This window comes from Asparagus officinalis, chromosome 1 (genome assembly GCF_001876935.1).
Source record: "Asparagus officinalis chromosome 1, Aspof.V1, whole genome shotgun sequence".
Lineage (NCBI taxonomy): Eukaryota > Viridiplantae > Streptophyta > Magnoliopsida > Asparagales > Asparagaceae > Asparagus > Asparagus officinalis.
The window spans coordinates 44,323,655-44,345,079 of record NC_033794.1 but is presented as its reverse complement, the minus strand read 5'-3'; positions in this window follow the sequence as shown (position 1 = coordinate 44,345,079).

The following is a 21,425-nucleotide window of genomic DNA, read 5'->3' as shown; positions in this document are numbered from 1 at the left end:
TTTTTCATCGTGAAATGCACATTTAACGAGGAAATAATTATTTCATCCCTGTTCTTTTGGCGAAAAATAGAGGAAAACCCACCAAATGTAACAACGACAAAATATGATTTCCTCGCTAAAGATCCATAATCTGCGAGGAACCGTTTCCTCATCAAAAGAATCAATTAGCCAGAAAATAATAGTTTCCTCAATATTAGTTTGGCGGGATAAAACAAAGCCCGCCAATTTCAATGGTGACAAATTTAAGACTTCATCGCTAAAAGTTTTTGTTTTTACGAGGAACCGTTTCCTCGTTAAAAAGAACCTATTAACGAGAAAATTATAGTTTCCTCACTATTAATTTGGCAGAAAATTTGCAACACCCGCCAAATTCATTAACGGCAAATTAAAGGTTTCCTCGCTAAAATTTTTGTTTTACGAGGAACTGTTCCTTCGTTAAAAAAACCAATTATAGAGGAAATAATAGTTTCCTCATTATTAGTTTGGTGGAAAAATGTGTAAAACCCGTCAATTTTAATAGCAACAAATTTAAGGCTTTCTCGCTAAAAGTTTTTGTTTTACGAGAAACTGTTTGTTGTCAAAAAGAACCTATTAGCGAGGAAATTATAGTTTCCTCATTATTAATTTGGTGGAAAAATGTGCAACACCCGCTAAATTTATTGACGACAAATTGAAGGTTTCCTCACTAATTTTTTTTGTTTTACGAGGAACCATTTCCTCGTTAAATGAATCAATTAGAAAGGAAATAATAGTTTCCTCATTATTAGTTTAGCGGAAAAATATGCAAAACCCGCCAAATTCTATGGCGACAAGTTTAAGGCTTCCTCGCTAAAAGATTTTGTTTTGCGAGAAATCATTTCCTTGTTAAAAAACCAATCAGCAAGGAAATAATAACATCCTCATTATTTGTTGGCGAAAATTTTGGTGGGAATTTGGGTAAAAAGTAGGCGGGTACTCAAAGAAAAGAGCGGGACTCTAATATTAATGGCCTAACAAATGTCCTTATACAAGTCAACAATCGTGGGCCAATTTAGATTTTTTTTGAATAAATGTCCAGCACGAGGTAGAGCTCCAGTATGGATAGAAATAAGGATTTGGTTTGTCTGGTTGATAGTTCCTTTTTGTAGGTTTTTGCACAATTCACATGAAGATTAACAACTAATTAATATTTATTCAGGTTCAAAGGGATCCCAATGATAAAGGATTGCTCACAAATCTGATAAGATTTAAACAATTTATGATTTTTAAATATACCTTTATTTCAGACTTCTGAAATTAGATTATGTTAATAGATAATATTGACTTCTAAAAATAGATTAAACCAAACGTGTAATGAAATCTCTTATTCCTATTTGGCATAATGTTTAATGTATATGGTGACCATGCTTCGATATCAATGGAGAATCGGGTGTGTGTGTGTGTGTGTGTATGTGTGTGTGTGTGTGTGTGTGTGTGCGTGTATGTGCGCGTGTAATCTTACTAGCATTATAATGGTTCAACACCGACGAATCAAGTAGGGACGAAAGGAGAAGAATGATACAGTATGATTATAATCTTACTAGCATTAATACAAGCTCTACGTGGTATGATGATGAACCATTCATACTTGCTATGGAAGCCCAACAAGTGTTTTATTAATACAAGCTCTACGTGGTATGATGATGAACCATTCATACTTGCTATGGAAGCCCAACAAGTGTTTTGTCTTGATGACTGTAAGTTGGGTTCACCCTTAAAAGTTGTACAAAAGGTGTAATTGAGAAACATGTGGGATGTTCCGGAGGTCGATGATACTGAAGAAGAAGATGATCCGAAAGATGGTGATGAAGAACCAATCATTTCAAGTGATGATAAGGATAGTGATTAGTTTATATCAGTGTTGAAAATAACATGTTTCGTAATGCAAAATAACGCTTAGCGTAACGTAACGACAGCTTAATGTTACGTAACGTTTGAAAATAATGCACGAACAAAATAACGTGTGTTATTTTATCTATAACGTAAGTTACGTAATGTAACCACGTAATGTTTTATAGCTTGAGTTATTTTGTCAATGGCTTAAATTGCTTTTAAAAGAAATGAATGGCTGTGATTGAGTTTTGCCAAAAACCCTAAACTAAAGCCCTCCCGTCTAAATTTCTTTTTCTTTCTTCCCCCAAAACCCGTAGCCTCCATCTTCTCATGAATGTGAATGAAGCTTTACTAGCTTCTCTTCTCTTGGACACGAACGAAGCCCTCCCATCATAACAGATTCGCGGCTCGCTCGCAGCTCCATCTTGATCCCATCCTCTCCATTGGAAAACCACTCGCTCGCAAGAATACCACCATCAGTTTTCTAGCCATCAAGTAAAAATTTCATCTTGGTGTTATTATTTTCCCCCCTCCCCTTCCCCGCATGTGCCTATAGCTTTGCCTGCAGCTCCCCCCTTTCACGCGGCCTGTAGCTTCCCTTTTCACGTCGCCTGCAGCTCGGCTTACAGCTCCCCTTTTCACGCCGCCAATAGCTCCGCCTGCAGGTGTTTGATTTGATCTTTGATAGAAAGCAAACTTTTGGAGTTTTAGGTTTATGGATGATGGATCCTTCCATTACAACTTGATTCATCATACTCATGGATATCAAGGGCATCTTAGGATCAGGTTTGATTTCATTTGTTCCTCCTTTTTTTCCTTTTTTTTTTGATTTTTCATGCAAATGTCTGTTAAAAATGGTTTCTTCTTTGATTGTTGGAAGAAATGAGATGAAAATTTTTGGTTTATGTTAAGGGATCTTTTCCAGGTAGGGTTTGTAGATTTCTTGTTGTACGGTCAATATCAAAATGAAATTAACCTGTATACCTGTGCAATTTCTTGTGAAATATCTATCCTTATGTCTCCAGTTCATCAAAGTCAAGAAGAGAACCCTGAGCAGAAGAATCTATCGACATTAAAGAAATTAGATGACGAGGAAGAAAACCTTTACGTTTCTTTGAGGCTCGGGGACCGAGAGCCTAAAAAGTAGCGATCTGAGCCTCCTCCGTGTAGGTAGTGATTCACTGAAATGAAGATATCATTATGAAAAATATGAAGATTGGAGCATTCTGAGGTCAGTAATTTAAACAGTTTGATAGTTTCTTTCGAACTTCTGATTATGTTTAGAGTGGATCTTATTTATCCTTTTGTACATTAAAGTTGATGTGTTTGAATAATGAGAAGTATATCTAACTTGGGATCATAGGCTCTTCTTTGCTTGAAAATGGGAATGTGTTTCTCTTTTGTTATGTTCATCAAGTTGCTGATATGTTGTGCTTATGTTCTTTTTTGGAGATATTGTCTTTTAATAAGTTGTGATTAAAAGCAAATGTAGAAGGGGAGGTCTGCAAACAGATTCATCACCACCATCATTAATCCCCTTTTCCCTTAAAAATGGACGGACTATGAGCATATAAGTGTTCTGTTAAACTTTCTAACCTATCCAAATATGAAAAAGATCTTATTTTGACATGAAATCCTTCATCTTGTTTTGTAAATAGGAAATGAACCTATTAGGTAGTTCAGTTTGAATACTTTTAGAGAGTAAATGAGGAGTTGCACTTTGAACATCCCTATTTTGTGAATAAGAAATGAACCTATTTTGTAAATTAAAGATGAAGGCGTGAAGATTATAATATTTTTATGTAGAATACGTTCATGTTTGGACAGTTCAAACTTGCATTAGGATGTTGGTTGATGTCTTCCACCGAATTCCTTTTATTAGGCTTTTATTTTTTTAGTTTTTTATTTTTCCCAAACTTATTGCCCTTATTATGCAGCCATGTCGGGACCACCGTCCTCCATTAAGATGTAGTGCTCCTCAAAAGTTGAAAAGCATGTGGAAAAATGGAAGAATATTAAAAAAGGAGGGGACTTGGGAGAAAAGAAAAAATGGGTAAGTAATGTGTCATTGATGCATGCTTTTATAATATTTTAAGAATATAGGTGAAATTGATATTACTATTCTAAAGAGGATTATATTGATTAGGTTGTAATTAAGAAGTTGCATATGATTGAACTGGATATATTTTTCACTTATAGGATCAAATGATAAAGATGCGAGCAGATACCACTCAACCTGATGAAACTCGAACAATGACGGATGAGGAAATTTGTGCAAAAGTTCTTAAAGTCAAATCAGGCTACATTAAAGGCTGTGGTTTTGGCCCTAGACCATCACCATTAAGGTTCTCTCGTTCTTCAAAGAGTGAAATGTCTGAAAAGAATAAAGAGTTGTAAGAACAGCTTTAAGAGACCCAACAACTTGTAGGAACTCAACAACAAAATATCGTGCGCAAAATGAGGTAATCCAAAGATTGGAGGAGCAAGCCAAAAAGTTTGACGAGTTTATGGCTAATTTTTCCAAGCAACATCCATTAGCTTAGTATTCTTAGTGAACTTAAACTTGGAGAAATTTTTCTTTGATCGTGTTGCATTTGTTATTGTTTTAGACAAGCATTGTTACTTATGGTAGAAACTTACTTGCTTTATATATTTTAATTGTTTTGATGTACTGTGGTGATAATTGATGATAATTATTTATATTTTGAGCGTTTTTCTCGTAATAGCATTATTATTGATGAAATAAAATTTCCTCATTATAACTATACTGCTTACTTTGTCAAAAGAATATTTCCTCGTTACAGAGTATACTGCTTACGTCGACAAAAACATATTTTCTCTCTATAGTGATACAACATATAATGGCAAAAGTAATTTTCCTCGCTATAGACCATATAACCTATATCGATAAATGTAAATTTTCCCGTAATTAAATTTCTTTGGCGAGGAATATGGGGTAAAACCTACAACAACAAATTTAAATTTCCTCTTCTTCGAGTCTCTTTACTGAGGAATTATTTCCACGAGAAAAAGATATATATAATGAAGAAAATCAATTTCCTCGTTAAAGATTTACCTTGATGAGGAACAATTTCCTCGCTGAAAGATACTTACAACGACGAAAATAGTTTTTTTAGAACTTTTATTATATATAAATTAAATATTATTCGCATATCATTGGTGAGGAAACTATAGTTTAGCGATGAAAAATGTATGAAATTAGGTGAGGAAAAATATCGAGGCTAAAGAGTAACAACGAGAAAAGAATATATTCATCGCAAAAAGAATTTTGTGCGAAATTATAATATTCCTCGTAGAAACTTTTCTTGACCACCCTATTGCGAGGAAATGGTGACCAAAGTTTTTTCCTTGCCAACACACTACGGCGAGGAAATCTCGACTTTCAATGATAAAATTGTTCCTCGCGGATTAGCTTTTCTGTTATAGTGATAGCTCATGAGCCATTACCTCAGGGTAAATCTCAGGCATTCCTCAGGTCCCCAAGTGTATATGTTTGCATTTGTGTAGAGGAACTTGAAGAGTGCCCCTCACAGTGGCTCAGACAATTTCTGATCCGATTTGGACTTTCTTTGCTTCATCTGTGCTAAGCAGAATTTCATCTAGCTTCTCGACAAGAGTTCTCCATTCCTTTTCTTAGTCCATCTATAGTTGCGCATATGATTTTTCAATCAGCAAGATTTCCAAGACTCCTTTGCTCTTCATGGAGAGCATGTCACATAACCGGGCTTCCCACTGGTTATTTTGAACTATGCTGACTCCCTCGAGGTCAGAAACTTCACTATTTGATGGTATATAGTGAGTATATCCTAGAGATAATTAAGGGACAATCTTCCCATGATGAGATTATAGGTCAACTTCACATCCATGGTAATAAATTGAACTTAGATAGTGGATTAGCGAGGGTACTTGTCGATGATCATATGTAGTGTGACCACTACCTCGGGTCAGATGGAATGCCTTAAGAAGCAAACTAAGGGCTTGTGCATGGATGCAAGTGTAATCTGTTGAAGTTGATCTGTCTGAATGCATCCATGAATAGGATGTCCATTGAGCTTCTAGTGTCCACCATGATCCTTTTGACCCGTAACCTATTGATTTGGGCACTAATGATGATTGGATCATCATGAGGTGTCATTACGTCTTTCAAGTTGGCGTTTCTAAATGTAATGGATTGGTCCACCTTTAATTCGGGAGTTATTTGACATTCTCCTATGGTGGGGGCTCCGCTAATGGTGTTGATTGTACCCCTATCACCGACCGCCCTTAATTTATTTTGGTGCTGATCTAGTCAGAGTGGCCTCGATCTTCTTCTCTTGGGTCTTTCCTAGTTAGCCCACTCCTTAGCATGGTTTTTGATGTACTTCTTCAACAACCCTCTATTGATGAGGTCCTCAATGTCCCTCTTTAGGATCTTGCAATCATCAGTCTCTTAGCCAAGACTTTGATGATATTGACAGTATTGCTGACAATCCCTCCTCTAAGGGTTAGAAGTCATGCATGGGGGAATCTTGGCGAGGTGTCTTCGATAGAGGACCATTGAAGGGGGCAAAGACTACTAGCTTCAAGCATCACCCCTATGGTCTCTCCTGTCTTGTTGGCTTGATCTGGGATTAGATTTGGGCTGGTCAGACTCTAGCTTCTTGTTTTTGGAGGACTCAGCCTTCGAGGCATCAGCTTGGGCCACTCTCTTGTGCATTCGGCTATCTTCAGCATCCATGTAGGCCCTGATCGAGGCCATGAGCTAGTCTAAGTTGGCGATAGGGTCAATGATGAGAGAGTCCACTAGTTTATCGTTGTGCAGTCCATGAAAATTATGGCCATAGCCATCATGTTGCTGGGATCTTCTACTTCTAGCCACTTAGCCTAGAACTTCTTGAAGTAGTCCCTAAGAGTCTCGCCATTTCTGATGAATTTGCTTTATTCTTTGTGTCTAGGAAATTATGGATGAGATTTTGTGTGAGCTCCTCATAACTATTTATGGATCTTTTTGGTAAAGAATTCCACCACATCTTGGTCGCATAGCTACATGTTATATGCTCAGTAGATCAAAGACGTTTTGTGCATGTTTGGCTGGGTTGCTTTCATCCTTGTGTTTCTCAATGATGGGCATTTTGAACTTGGGGCAAGAAGTGTGTTTGGGCTCTTTTTAAATTGCAATTGACACAAATTATAATAAAAAGAATATAATAAAACAATTTTTTTTTACATTTTTAGGGTTCTTTCCTGTGTGATGGTGGAGAGTCGATCTTATACTCCATTGACTCACCAATTAAGATGACAAGTCTTTTGCTATTGATGAGAGTTTAGTAGCATGGAAGATAGCTCAGTCTTCTCTTAACACTTCTACTCAATGAAATCTCTCTAGGTGTATGTCTAGATCTGTAGATCTCCTTTGATTCTTATGATGATTATTATCATGCCAAAAATGAATGATCACCCCCTCCTTTTATAGGCTAAAAGTTAATGACCCTCTTAATTATGGATTAAATGGTCATTAAAGTAGGAGATAGTAGGGGTCAGTTATCCCTTGAAAATAGCCCTCAAACAGCTATTAGATGAGGTTTTTGACTTGGCGAAGCTCACTAAGGACACATGGGCGAAGTTCGTTACTAAAGATGTTGGTGAAGTTCACTGCTGATATGAGTGAGGCTCGCTGAAGACACGTGGGTGCGATTCACCAAAAGTATGGACGACTTAGTCCACTTGGGTTATTAGGAGCGAAGTTCGTTGGATGGAGAACTTCGCTTATGAGTTCAAATTTAGCACAAAATTCAAATCACAATTTGACTAACAAATAATGCCTTTAGACATAGTCTGGTGTATGTTTTGGGAGTCAACTCGCTCTTAACTTGGTCGAGTTGAGTCGAGATGGATTGTTTAACAAGGTTTGCTTGCTTGGTTAGATGACCTTCACTACAGTTTGTTGTGGGCTCAATTTTAGACCTCCTTCAAAGTGTTTAGCCTATGGGCATTCACTTCTTGGATTCAAGAAAAATAGTAACCTAAGTGAAAATACATTTTTACTATCTACAAGCCCCACAAAGTTTTCATGATCCTGCATTTGACTTGTAGCTGGAATTGGAACACTTTGGGTAATAGATAGAGGTGTATTGTTGAACATAGCTCGAGTTTGTCTTGGTTGGGTTGAAACTTGTCTTCGCTTGTCTACTTGGTTGCTAGAGGTGTACTGTTGAACATAGCCTCCTTGGAGGCCTAATGATACTTGTACTTTTTCAATTCTGTATTTGGAACAAAGTTCCCTTTTTCATTGTTGAGGTGAAGTTAGGAAACTAGCGAAGTTCGACTATTCTTAGGTATGAGCGAAGTTTGCTTAACTCTGAGCTGAGTTGGCGAGATTCGTCGATTGGTGAGACTCGACTTATTTTGAATCGTGTCTGGCAAAGTTTATCAGTTAGCGACGCTCACTAACTGGCGATATTTGTTGAGATTCACCTCTGAATTTGCACCGCGATCTATGGCTGAGAACTCTTGATTAAAGATTTCATGAGATTTGCTACGGATTTGAGTTTTACGCTAAGATTTAGCCTCTTTGTTTGGTCCAATCAAATCTCGAAAGATGTAATTTTTCTTAAGATCTAGGATTTAAAAGAGGTTATAAATAGTAGCCTTCTTCTTCCATTCTCACAGTCTTCATCTCTATCTTCTTCTTCTTCCTCATGTCTAAGTCTCCATCACTTAGATTGGAGATACTCCTCGATAGAGGAACTAAAATAAAATAGCTCTAACAGAAGCTTGCCTAAGTGAAGGGAAATCAAGTGGATGAACTCCACATACTTCATCGCCTAATGGATTTGCTATCGGCTGAGAAGACAAAACTCGAACAGATCATCGAGAATCAGTCGATATCCTGGGGTAAGTTGAATCATGATAGAAATGTATGAAGCTTTGAGTGCCACGCTCTTCACAAGACCGTTCGGCGACTAAAATGGATCTTGAACAAAGATTCTTGGATCTTCATGAGCAAAGACTCCAATAGTAACCAGGTATCACAAATTTGAACCTAGATCGTAATTAGACGTAATGTGGTTGACTCAGGCCTGACATTGAATTTTAATTGTCGGAAGTGTTTCTTCCCATTAACATGCTTCAGTCCCATGCAAGGGGGACTTCTTATTCAATAGCTCTCTTCTCATCTCCTTGCATAGGGTCTGGGGAGGAGTAAGTAGGAGTTGTTTTTTCTGCAGTGGGAAAATTCTTATTTTCTCACTCTTGTGAGATCAGAGGAGTATGAGCTATAGCTTGGTGCAGTTCGTGTATGCTCCTCTATCGTCACATTAATAATATCTTAAAAATATAGGGTAGTAGCAAATAGCAATAAATACCTATCACTCTTGTAATTGGATAGTCTAAATGTTGCCTACATGTAGTAAAGTTTTCGATCAATAAAAATAAACTTTCTACTTCTTGAAATTGTCCATCTTCATATGCCTAATCATCACGTATTTTACTTTTGTAGCGATCTTGAACTCTGCATAGAGTTATTTTGTTGGAAGCAAAGCTCAAACTTTTTTATATTGGCGAGAGTCAAATTGAGGTTCGCCCAATGAGGTCTCGAACAAAATTGAGTTATTTTTTTCTCTAAGTTTAGAGACTTAGTAAAATTTTGCCAAGTCATTTTTGCAGGGTTCACTATATGGGGTCTCAAACAGATTGAGTTACAACTTTCTTAATTCGGAGACTTAGTGAAATTTTGTCAAGTCATTTTGGCAGTGTTCATCTTAATACTCTACTGAATGGGGCAAGGTTTTCTTACTTGAGAAAGAGTCATTTGGGTGAAGCTCAGTAAGTTGGTTAAGTGAGGCTCAGTGAGTCAGTTTAGGCGAGGCTCGACCTAGAGACTTAAAACTCAAATCCTTGATAAGTACGCCTAAAATTGTGATGACGTTTGTTCAGAGCGAGATTTTTGCGAGGTTCAAGACAAAAATCTCTGACGAAGTTCGGGGGCGGAGTTCTTTGGCGATATTTAGGGTCAGCCTATAAATAGAATTGTTTGTCTCCTTCTTCTCCACTTTAATTTCAAAGCTCATTAACTTATTTTTAAGCTATGGCTTTCTCAGAGTCCTCAAATCTCATCATCAATGGCTCCTCATTGTTTTATCTCCAGAGGAAGAGATTCTGTCTATGGAGCTCATCGGCCAAGAGTTGAAGATGCACCAACGTAGTTGGAAATTACTAGGGGTGAGTTTCGAACTCATTAATGGTGATCTTCAGATCAGCCTAATCTTAGCCCATCTGGCTTTAAATAGTGCCTCAAGGCACTTTAAGACTTAATTTGCTACTAAAGGTAAGATCTTTATGAACACTTGTGGTCTTTTCTAGCTAGCGGTAATCTTGAGCCTGTGGCTAACTTTGAGGGTGCTTCTGGTGTTATTTGAATTTGCACCAGCTATTGATATGATAGTTAATCCTGCACCAGCACTTGTTTCGGCGGTGCGACATAGACTTGCTATTCGTGAGTCTTCTGACGAAGAAGATGAGTCATTGATCTCTTTCATCCCGACAAGGATAGTAAGTGTAGCATTCTCTCATCCTAACCTCATTTTGATGAAAACCCGGCTATAGCTGCAACCGTCTCTCATGAGCTAGAGGTTACGTCTTCAAGTTTTGAAGTCATGCCTGTAGATGTGCTGATAACTACGCTTATGGTTATGAGGACTGCAGTTTCATCTACTAGGGTAACACCTATGGTTTTTCTATAGTAGACGTATCTAGTATGTTGGTTATGCTAGTGCCCTACCTTTTATCAGGCAGCAAAGGGATGCAAGTCCTGCTAACTTCTTCTCCAGCCACCACGGACGCGTTGGTAGTCTTTATAAGATCATGCCCTTCAAGTCATGTGGAGATTCCCCACACTTCATATCCTGATAACTTGGTTGAGTTAGAGATCCAAATTCAGATGGAGAGTTTGATGAAGCTTTTTAACCAGAGCGTTAAATACTCTTGAATAGCAGACAAGCTTATTCGCTCGCACCTTTCTTTGATGCGGAATCAACTTGATCTTTTGACTTCAGTTTTAGGTCCTATTCATACTGGAGTATTCAAGTCGATGATTGATGAAGTCGAACTCTGATTTCAAGTGTTACAACAGCTCCACTCGGCTAATATTGATAGCATCACTGAGTTTGAATTTTACCGACTCTTGGTGAAACATTTGTTAGACCTTAGAGGGGGGTGATTAGGGTCTTATGCTAATCTAATCCGATTTTATGCTAATAAAAACTAATTAACAAGTTATGCTAATCTAATCCGATTTTATGCTAATAAAAACTAATTAACAAGTTATCCTAGCAAGTATGAAATACAACAAGATATGTGAGCTAGGATAAGCAATATGAACAATAAGATATATCCTATATGATAAAAATATATGTAAGGATATATAAACTATCACATGAGTGATATAATAAAAAACAAGATAGTGGATGAAATAAAATGAGCGATGCACAATTGGCGATATAAGATAAATGCAAAAGCAAATGCGCTAATGACAAACTCAAACACACTCAAATGATCACGGAGTTCGGACCTTCCGTCCTATGTCTCCGCTCCCCACTCCCGGGGAGAAATCCACTATCATAACCAGGTTTTCTACGCTCACCCGAATAACGTTTACACCTCACAATGTCGGTTTTTAACGTTCACCGATCAATGTTCACACCTTACACTCTCACTATATAACAAATGATTTGTTCTCTACAATAGATGAGAACTCAATGTAGGCTCACACTCAATGTTACAACTCTCACCAACCCAAATATAATATGTATGGAAATATAATAAGCTTATATGGGTGTGTGTAAGCAATGAGTGAAATAAAATCAAATCTAAACTCAATATAAAAACTAGCTTTAACGGATGATAATCAAATAACGAAGTAAATGTAAAGCTAGATAAGAGTTTAGAAAACTTCTCTATAAACACAAAGGAGAGGATGAAGAAGATTGAGAATGAATCCCTCAATTGACAACATAAGCTTCCTCCTTTGTAAACACAAACCCCAAACTTAAAACAAACTATAAAATCCTCTTAAACTTGTTTAAAACTCTCTTATTATGTAGGAAATGATAAATACAATGGGGTATATATAGGGTAGAAGAAAACAACCCCAAAAACCCCAAAAAAACCACTAAAAGACAAAAATCAGCAAGTTACCGTTACTGTGCAACGGTAACATTGGCGGTCGACCGTCGCGGTCGACCGCGAGAAGAAAAACTCAAAAACTGTTCTCTGAACTGTGTACGATCGACCCCCCGCCACAGTCGACCGCACTGTAGCACAGTCGACCGTGGCGGTTGACCACACTGTAGCAACGTGCACAAACAGTTTCAGGTTTTGACAGATTCTGGAAATTTACGTATCTGATATTGTAAAATCAATTAAAAATAGTAAATCAACTCCAAAAATTATGAAATTTTGAGGAAAGTTTCTATACATGTAGATAAACATGTTAGAGAAAACATTTCTGAAAAATAACTTCCCAATTGAGATAAATAAATGTTTGAACATAGATAAATAGTTTCTGAAAAACTGCTGAAAACTCAGTTTTGTAAATTCAATTGAAAATAACAAAACAGCTCCAAAATTAGTAAAACTTGGGGAAATGTTGATATATATGAATATAAGCATGTAAACGAAGAAATTTTTCAAATTTCATTTCCCAATTGTGAAAACTCTCACCAACCCAAAATAGTTTTTATTGGCATAAAATCGGATTAGATTAGCATAAGACCCTAATCATCCCCCCCCTCTAGGGTCTAACAATTGGTATCAGAGCTTAAAGTATTAAACACACATAATATAAATCTAAACTAATATACCCAAGCAATCTTGATCTTCAATAATCTAAACTAATATACCCAAGCAATCTTGATCTTCAATAAGCTTGACTTGGTAATCTTACGGATGAAGCGGAAACTTGAATCTTTAACTTGCAATCTTGATCTTCAATAAGCTTGACTTGGTAATCTTACGGATGAAGCGGAAACTTGAATCTTTAACTTGAATTGCATGGCTTCACACCGACATTCCACCAACCTCCATTGGATATGATCATTGAAGCGCAATTCCATCCATCCTCCAACATATTGTTTATCTAGAATAAATATAAAATACAAACACTAGACAAACAATATTAGATGTAAATTGTTTGTAAATCATCATCAAAACAAGAAGGCCAACAACGTTGTGAGGTCGAAGAATCTGCCCGCAAATAAATGGAGCAGATCAAGATGAAGGTTCAAAGGTTGAATGTCACTATTATATCAGTTGATGGCAATAGAGCAGAGCTTCAAAGCACTATTAAAGAGAGAGAGGGTACAATTAATGAGGCCAAGATAGCTATTGCAGTAGTTTAGGCATAATTGGAGGCAGCTCAATGTCAGAAGGAGGAGCTTAAACTTATGTTAGCTGAGTTGAGTAGAGAATGTGATCTCCGAGTCGTGGAATTGGAGGTTGAGACAAAGAGATTGGTAGTTGTTAGGGCCCAACAGCCCCTATTGATCCTAGGGTTCTGAGGGAGAAGGCCCAAAATGATGCTCTAGGAGTTACGGATTCTAAGATAGCCATGTGTATTACGCAAATACATGCATTTTATCCATTTTCCCTTTAAAATCCTTATAATAACTTAGCTCTTTTTTGGTTATAAAAAAACTTTTGTCTCCTTCGATGTGTGTATGATAGAGGTGAAGTGTTAACGTACCGTAATGACATCTTTGCTAGGGAGAGAATGACATAGAGATCAAACTGGTAGAGGTGTAGTATTAGCATAACAAGGTTGATCAAGTTTGCACTGTTCAGAGGTGTAGTGTTAACGTGATAGTATGAGGGCATTTGATAAATGTATAATGTTAACTAGTCAAATAAAATAACTGACAGAGGTGTACTATTAACTAGTCGGTTCAAACGAGTCTAAAGGAAGACTACCATTTAAAAGTGTAATGTTAACTTAACGATAGGAAATCAGATAGGAAATCAGTGGAAGTATAATGTTAACTAATCGATTTTTGACAAGAGTGAATTTATAGAGGTGTATGGTTAACTGGTCAAATTCAACAAGATAGGTCAGTAGAGGTGTAATGTTAACCGGTTGACAGAATCAAACTGAAAGAGGTGTAATGTTAACATATCAAGTTTGCAAAGTTAGTACTTTTCAGAGGCATAGTGTTAATATAATAGTACTAAAAAAATTTGACATAAGTGTAATGTTAACATATCAAATCATTTAGAGTAATAACCATTTAAAGGTGTAATGTTAACATGATGGTGATAAGAGATTTAGAGTCAAATAGAGGTGTGGTGTTAACTTGATGACTAATTGGGGTTTTGATTTTGGATTTTTAGATCAAAATGATCAATATTTATAGTTAGATGTGGAAATTTAAACATGACCAGAATCTCTGTGGAGAGATAATATTAGCCAGGATCAAGGATAATACCTTTTTGAGAAATTTCTCATTGATTTGTGCCATGAGCTTATTACCATTTTGGTCAATTAGGCGATATGCTCCGTTTGAGTAGACTGTCTCTAGCACAAATAGGCTTTTCTATTTGGGTTAGAATTTTCCTTTAGTCTTATGTGTCAAGACCAAGGGTCGACAAACAGCTAAGACTAGGTCGCCTTCTTTTAAGAATTGTTCTCCAACTTTCCTCTTGAAGTCTCTCGAAATCTGTGATTGGCAGATCTTGGTTCGTTGCTGACCTTAAAGTCTTAGCTCATCTAATATCTCTAGTTCTTCTAGATACTTTCGATGATGTTCTTCTATCATTATCTCTTTGGCAAGAGCGATTCTTCGAGATAATATATGAGTTTCCAGAGGGATTACAACTTCGCATCTATAGACCAAGGAAAATGGTGTAGAACCAGTAGGTGTGTGGATTGTTGTTCGATAAGCCATAAACACTCTCCAAGATCCTCATCCTAATCTCGTTTATTAGAGGAGACAAACTTCTTCACAAGTTTGATGATGGTTTTGTTAAAAGATTTAGCTAGACCATTAGCAGCTGGGTTGTGTGGCATAGAAGCCACGTCTTGAATTCTAAACTTATTGTAGAATTTTAAAAAATGGTTAATTGATAAACTATGGACCATTGTTGTGAACGATCCATCTAGGGGCATCGAATCAGCGGATCATGTGATGTCTCAAGAATTGGTTCACCTGAGATGTCTTGACTTCTCTAAGCAGAATAGCTTTGGTCCATTTGGAGAAGTAATCAGTGATGGCTAGGATGAATCGATCATCATTGGTAGACGGTGGACTAATTGGTCTAATAATGTCTATGTGCCATGTTTCAAATGGTCATCAGGTGATGGTCAAATGCAACTCTTCTCGGGGTTGGTGTAGAAAATTAGCATGGACTTCACATGCATGACATCGCTTAGCATATGTTACCGCATTTGTTATCATCGTCGGCCAGTGGTATTCAAGGTGATGATGTTGATTCTAAAGTTTAGGACCTGATTGGTGAGCTCCACATATATCGTCATGGGCTTTTTTGAGTGCTACTCGAGTTGTACTTGGTGATAAGCATTAGAGCAATACACCGTCAAATGATCATCGGTATAAAATCTATGTAGCAAAATCATAGAAGAATCGTGACACCCTTCTTTGAATAGAGATTGCTTACTTCTGACTATCAGGGAGTATTACATACAGGATGTAGTTAATGATTGGGAAACGCCAATTATTATTTTCAAAGAGAGTTGGCATGACACACACACTTCATTAGCTTCAAGGATTTGTTCTAAGAAACATAGTTGATGGCTAGCCACAGTGTTGTACCTGGTGAATTTAGGTGGCAAAGTTAGTCTGGCTGCAAGGGATGCTAAAGCATCCACATAAGTATTTTTGAGGAGAACTATAAAGCTAATGTAGAAACCTTTGAATGATTGCGGAAGCTTCATTGCTGCTTTGTTGTAGGGTATGAGGTTGTTGTGGCGGAGCTTATATTCCCTTTTGTTCTGATTAACAATTAGCTTAGAATCACCATGAGCTTGAAGGTATTTGATGCCCATATCCTGAGCGAGTTGTAGGCCGATTATAAGGTCATTATACTTGGCTATATTGTTGGAACATGGTTCGGTCAATGAGTAGGCCCAAGGAAGAACTTGTCCATGGGGATCAATTAGCACTACCCCCACTCCTACAACAATTACTCCTTTATGGTTGTTTCTTGATGCACCGTCAATGTAAAGTTGCCATATTTATTGATCTGAAGTAGCATTTGACTTAAAAACCTCATCTGAAATTTCTTTGTAAAGCATAGAAGACTCGAGGATGGGATGCTCTGCCAAAAAAGTTAACTATTACTTGTCCTTTGACTGATTTCTACGGAACAAACATCATATCGTATTGTGAAAGCAGTATCGCCCACTTGGCTAGCCTGGAATTCAATGATCCTGGTTTCGTCATGAGTATCCATAGAGGATTGACTCTTAAAATGAGGATGAATTAACCAATGAGGTAGTATCGCATCTTTCGAATTGCGAATACTAATGCTAAACATTCCTTTTCCACTAGATTGTAATGATGTTCGGCACTAATCATAGTCTAGTTGAGGTAGTAAATTTCTTGCTCTTGATTACTGTCGTTCTTTTGGGTGAGGAGTGCTCCAAGAGAGTGATCCATTACCTTGATTTAAATCAGGAAAAGTTTTCCTAATACTGGTGCGGTTAGAATCGACGACTTTGTGAGATAACCCTTATTCTCATTGAAGGCTTTTTGGCAAGCATCATCCCAAATAAATAAGACACCTTTCTTCATTATTCTTTGAAATTGTTGATATTTTCCTGATAGGTTGGCTATAAACCTATGGATGTAAGTCATTCGTCCTTGTAGGTCTCTGAATTCTTTGATATTTCTCAGAGGTAGCATTTCTTAGACGACTTTCACTTTTTCAAGGTTCACATGTATTCCTTTGAATGTTACAATAAATCCTAGGAATTTACCTGATGATACCACCATGAAAGATATGGTTGGATTCATCTTGAGCTAGTGTTTTCGCATAATTTCGAACACCATTCTCAAATCATTGATGTAGTCTTGCTTGTGACAATTTTTAATTGTGAGGTTGTTGATATAACATTCCCTTGTCTTGTGCAAATGGTCACGAATGATCATTTTCACAGCATGCTGATAAATTGTCCTAGCATTTTTCAGACCAAAGGGAATTACTATATAACAAAATACTTCTAAGGTCCTAAAAGCTATATACTTCTGGCCATCTGAATGCGTTTTAATTTGTTTGTATCAAAAAAACTCATCCATGAATGATATTCTCTCAAATCCGCATGTATTATCAACCATGATGTCTGTGATATGGAGAGGAAATTCATCATTCAGGCAAGCAGGATTAAGTTCCTAGAAATTCATACAGATCGGGAATTTTTCATTCTTCTTTATTACCACCACGGTTTTAGCTAGCCAGTCAGGATGCTGCTCGTCATGAATGAATCTGCATTCTATGAGCTTGTGAATTTCTCTCTCAATTTTCTCCATGAACTTAGGATAGAAGCATCGCTATTTTTTCTTGATAGGCTTGATCTTAGCATTAACGTTGAGATGATGTATGGCTACATTAGTGTCCAAACCCGACATATCTTTGTAACTCCAAATGAAGACATCAATATACTCTAGAAGAAGATCTACGAGCTCTTCTTTCTTACCTGACGATAGACTTTCACTGATGAAGCTAGGCTTTGGATTGACTTTATTGCCTATGTTGATCTAGACCACTTTATCTTAGGAAGGTAGTTCACTGACATCAAAGCGTGACTCCCACTGCCTTTCAAGTTGTTTCACCCACGAATCTCTTCAGCGTCTTTGAAAACTTCAGATTAATCTAGATCCTTAGTTAGATCACATGAGACCATGTTAACTGTGAATTCATCAAGTAAGGTTCCAAGGCTTATATCGGATCCATTTGGACGTATCTGAAGAACTACTTAAGAAGTCATCTAATGTTGATCCTATTTGTAACTCAGCTTTAGGAGAAATGTAAGCAAGTCCTTGTTTGGTTCGATTATAATAATTGAAAATATATTCTTCTAGTATAATAGGGATTAAAGGAACTCTTAATCCATTATTGACATTCAATCCATACTTAGTAGTGAGACTGTATCCTATTTTTGCTAAGATGTTTTGAGGCTGTTAGCTGTATCAAGAGAATTCTAGCACTCCTTTGGTTTCTTCATCTGAACTTGATAAATGAGGTTGTGGCTCAGTTTTTCCAAAGATGATTGGTTTTGGATCGTCTCTCTTTGATTGAACCATGAAGGTAGCACACTTTGAGTTACCTAGCTATTTTCAAGCCGAGTATGATTCACTTATTAGCATATGCAATGCCGGTTCTACAGCTAATCTAGACATCAGAGTTTCGACCCTTGAGTTTTCAGACTCAGAGTCTAAAGAGTAGTTGTAAACAAACTCTTCTTTATTAAAGATTTAGTCGCCTTAATCTTCGATAGACTGGTTGATACACAAGTCCACTAAGATAATTACAAGTGGATCTATCTCCCAGATGAGATCATTGCTGCGATCTAGCTCGACGTTTGCTTCATTACCACTTTCTTCATCATTAAGGAGTACAATATCGATTGTATGATTTTTATCATACAAAAGAGAGTTGGTAAAATAATTCTCTATCCCCTAAAAGGATGCTTTTCAGCATCAACTCTTTGTTGAATCCCTTGCTTGTCAATATATTTGAAGCATTGATGAAGCGTCGAGGGAACGAACTTGTTGGAATAGATCCATGGTCATCCAAGGAGAAGGTTATAAGGCATTTTCAACGTCAATAATATAACAAGTCACTTCCATCTTCAAATCACTAATTTAACATTTGAGTCGAATTTTTCTGAGAGATCAACTACTACTAGAATTAAAGCCAAGCCGAGTGTGATAGTGAAATCTTTGAGAGCTTATGAAGGGGAATCTCTAGGAAGCACAAAAATCTCTATGGAATTATCTCCTCTTGACCTTTGCTAATCTTATATACCCAGTATAGTATAGTAAAAGGGTCAGTTGTGATGGTGATCTTTGATGAGCATGTCTTCCAGAGTGAAAGTGATATAAGACGTTTGTTGTTGGTACTGAAAGCATTGCTTGTATTATTTATTCTGAGGAGATTCAGTCAAGTGGGCAAGAAACACCTTACTATCATTCAGAGCTTCTTTTAAGCTTCTCTAGTTTCCTTAGACGAATGTAATAGTTCGAATAAGGTTATACGATCTGGGATGTTAGCAAACTAGGCCATGGTGTTGTATCAAAACGGGACCTTGAGATCACTTGGAGGATGTTGCAAGGCTTTATTGAACTGAGTCTCTTATTACTAGGCTGATTTGGGTTGTTTGGCTGGGCCTGGTTGATCATAGTCTCTCAGATAATCTTTACCAGACCTTGTTCCTAACATGACCATCTTCTCTCCCTTTAAATCGGTAAGTGAAGTAACATGTATAGATTCTTCTACAATAATCACAGAGATGCCATTACAATTTCTCATTTTACGCTTGTTCTTGGACCTCTAAGTCCAATTCTCATCTTGGAGGAGATTAGCTTTTACCCACATCATTTTACCTCTCGTTGTAGTAAAAGGTACTAAACCTTGACTTTGTTAGTCCTGGCGGCCATAGTTGATCACTTCCATTCTTGTAATAGGAATAAGGAAAATACCACTTTGAGCTTGGATTTTCGGCATGGAGCCAAATTGAAGAGTCACCATGTTGGCAATGACTTTCTTTTGCTTAGGTTTAAGCTTGAGGATCCCTAATTCAACAAAGGTCTGGATCTTATCCTTAAGGATACATCAATTATTCGTTGGGTGTCCCAACATCCTGTAATAAAGGCAGTAGTTAGGGTCATCGGCCTTCCCAATTTCTACAGGGCATCGAGCTTCAGGAAGTTTTAGACGATTCGCTTTGTTGAGCACATAGAAAATGGCAACTGTATGTTCATCTTTGAATGAATAGTTTTACTAAAAATTCTATATTGGTTCTCTTTGTTGGTTGTTGTTGTTGGGATTTTGAATGAAAGTTTCTTTAGCTTATAGTTATGAAGTCTACCATTGTTTGTCTTTGTTGCCCTTGAAATTGGTGCAAGGCTCGAATTTGTTGAAATATTCCGCTGATTTTTTTGCTATCTCGGCTTGTTCTATCAGATCCTTCCATGTGTGGGCAATGACTGTACCCATGTGAGCTTCAATCCGTTCTATAAAATTATGCTAACTGTCTTAAGTAACATCGGTAAAGGTATATCTCGACATCGCAATGTTAGATTGCGGTATCTTTCGATGTATTATCTGACTGTCTCATTTCCATTTTGCTTCTCAGAGAGGAGTTTGGCAATGGTAACATTAGATTATTCCTTGTTATATTGTGAGAGAAATTTTAATCCTAAATATGCCCATGATCTTATTAAACCTTTGGGTAGATTCTAGAACCAATCATCTTGAAGGGTGCCGATGAAACGACGTGCATTTATGGTATCATTACCAACTACATTTCTAATTTATTTGTGAAAGTAGTAGATATGTTGGTTCGGATAACCTTTACTGCCAAACATTCTAGATTGGTAGTTTAAACTTCATAATGTATGGAACTATGTCCCACTCAACATGATAAGACTTGATGATTCCAACCTTCTTGAGCTCAGTTCACTGAGAAAAAACATTGAGCTACTTTTGGATGTCCTCAAGGATTTTTCTTCTTTGTTTGACTTTGAAGTTATTGTAACTTCTAATCTCGCATGTTCAGAATCTGCTTCATCATGGTGCCCTGGATCTTCTTCTGGAGAGGATTCACCAATTAGCTTTTTCCCCTTTTAAGAGCTTAGTTGAGATTAAGATGCTAACGAGAGTTGTTCAACCATCTTCTCTAAACATTCAATCCTTTCATCTGAGTCTTTCTTCTGAGCTACTATTTGAGCAAGAAAATCTTCTCATTTCGTCATATCTACAACTCATTGTCACTCTTGACTTGAACTAGGGGTTGCATTAGATGCTATGGTGGAGTTGATGGCACTAGATGTGGGTTGGTTCACCTGAGATGAAGTCTATGAAGTCCATGTCTGAAGGGAAGATCACTTGAAAGGGATCACTGCTCTTTACCTTATCCTAGTATAACGATACACACCCTCAACTTCTGGCAATATAGATCCAATACCAAGAGAATGCACTGGATCGGGCGTGCTATTTGTACTTTCTTCGTCATCTTTAGAAAATACGCTCGTCATAGTGACAGTGAATTCTTGCATTTTATCCTTTCAGGTATGTCATCGTCGTTTAATCCAAACATCTAAAGGTTCAGGACCATGACTGATATGACTGAAAACCGATTCTTTCTTAAGAGTAGCTTGACATTGACAATTCTTTTAAACTTCCAAAACTACTTCTTTGAGGATCACATAATGCTGACATTGGCAAGCTCTCTTTAGAGATAAGAATTCTCTTAGACCACTATTAATTCCAGGCTGAGAGCCAACTTCACCACTTTTGGTCTTGGAATACGAACGTCGCTTATGGCAACGTTGGCCAAGCTTTTG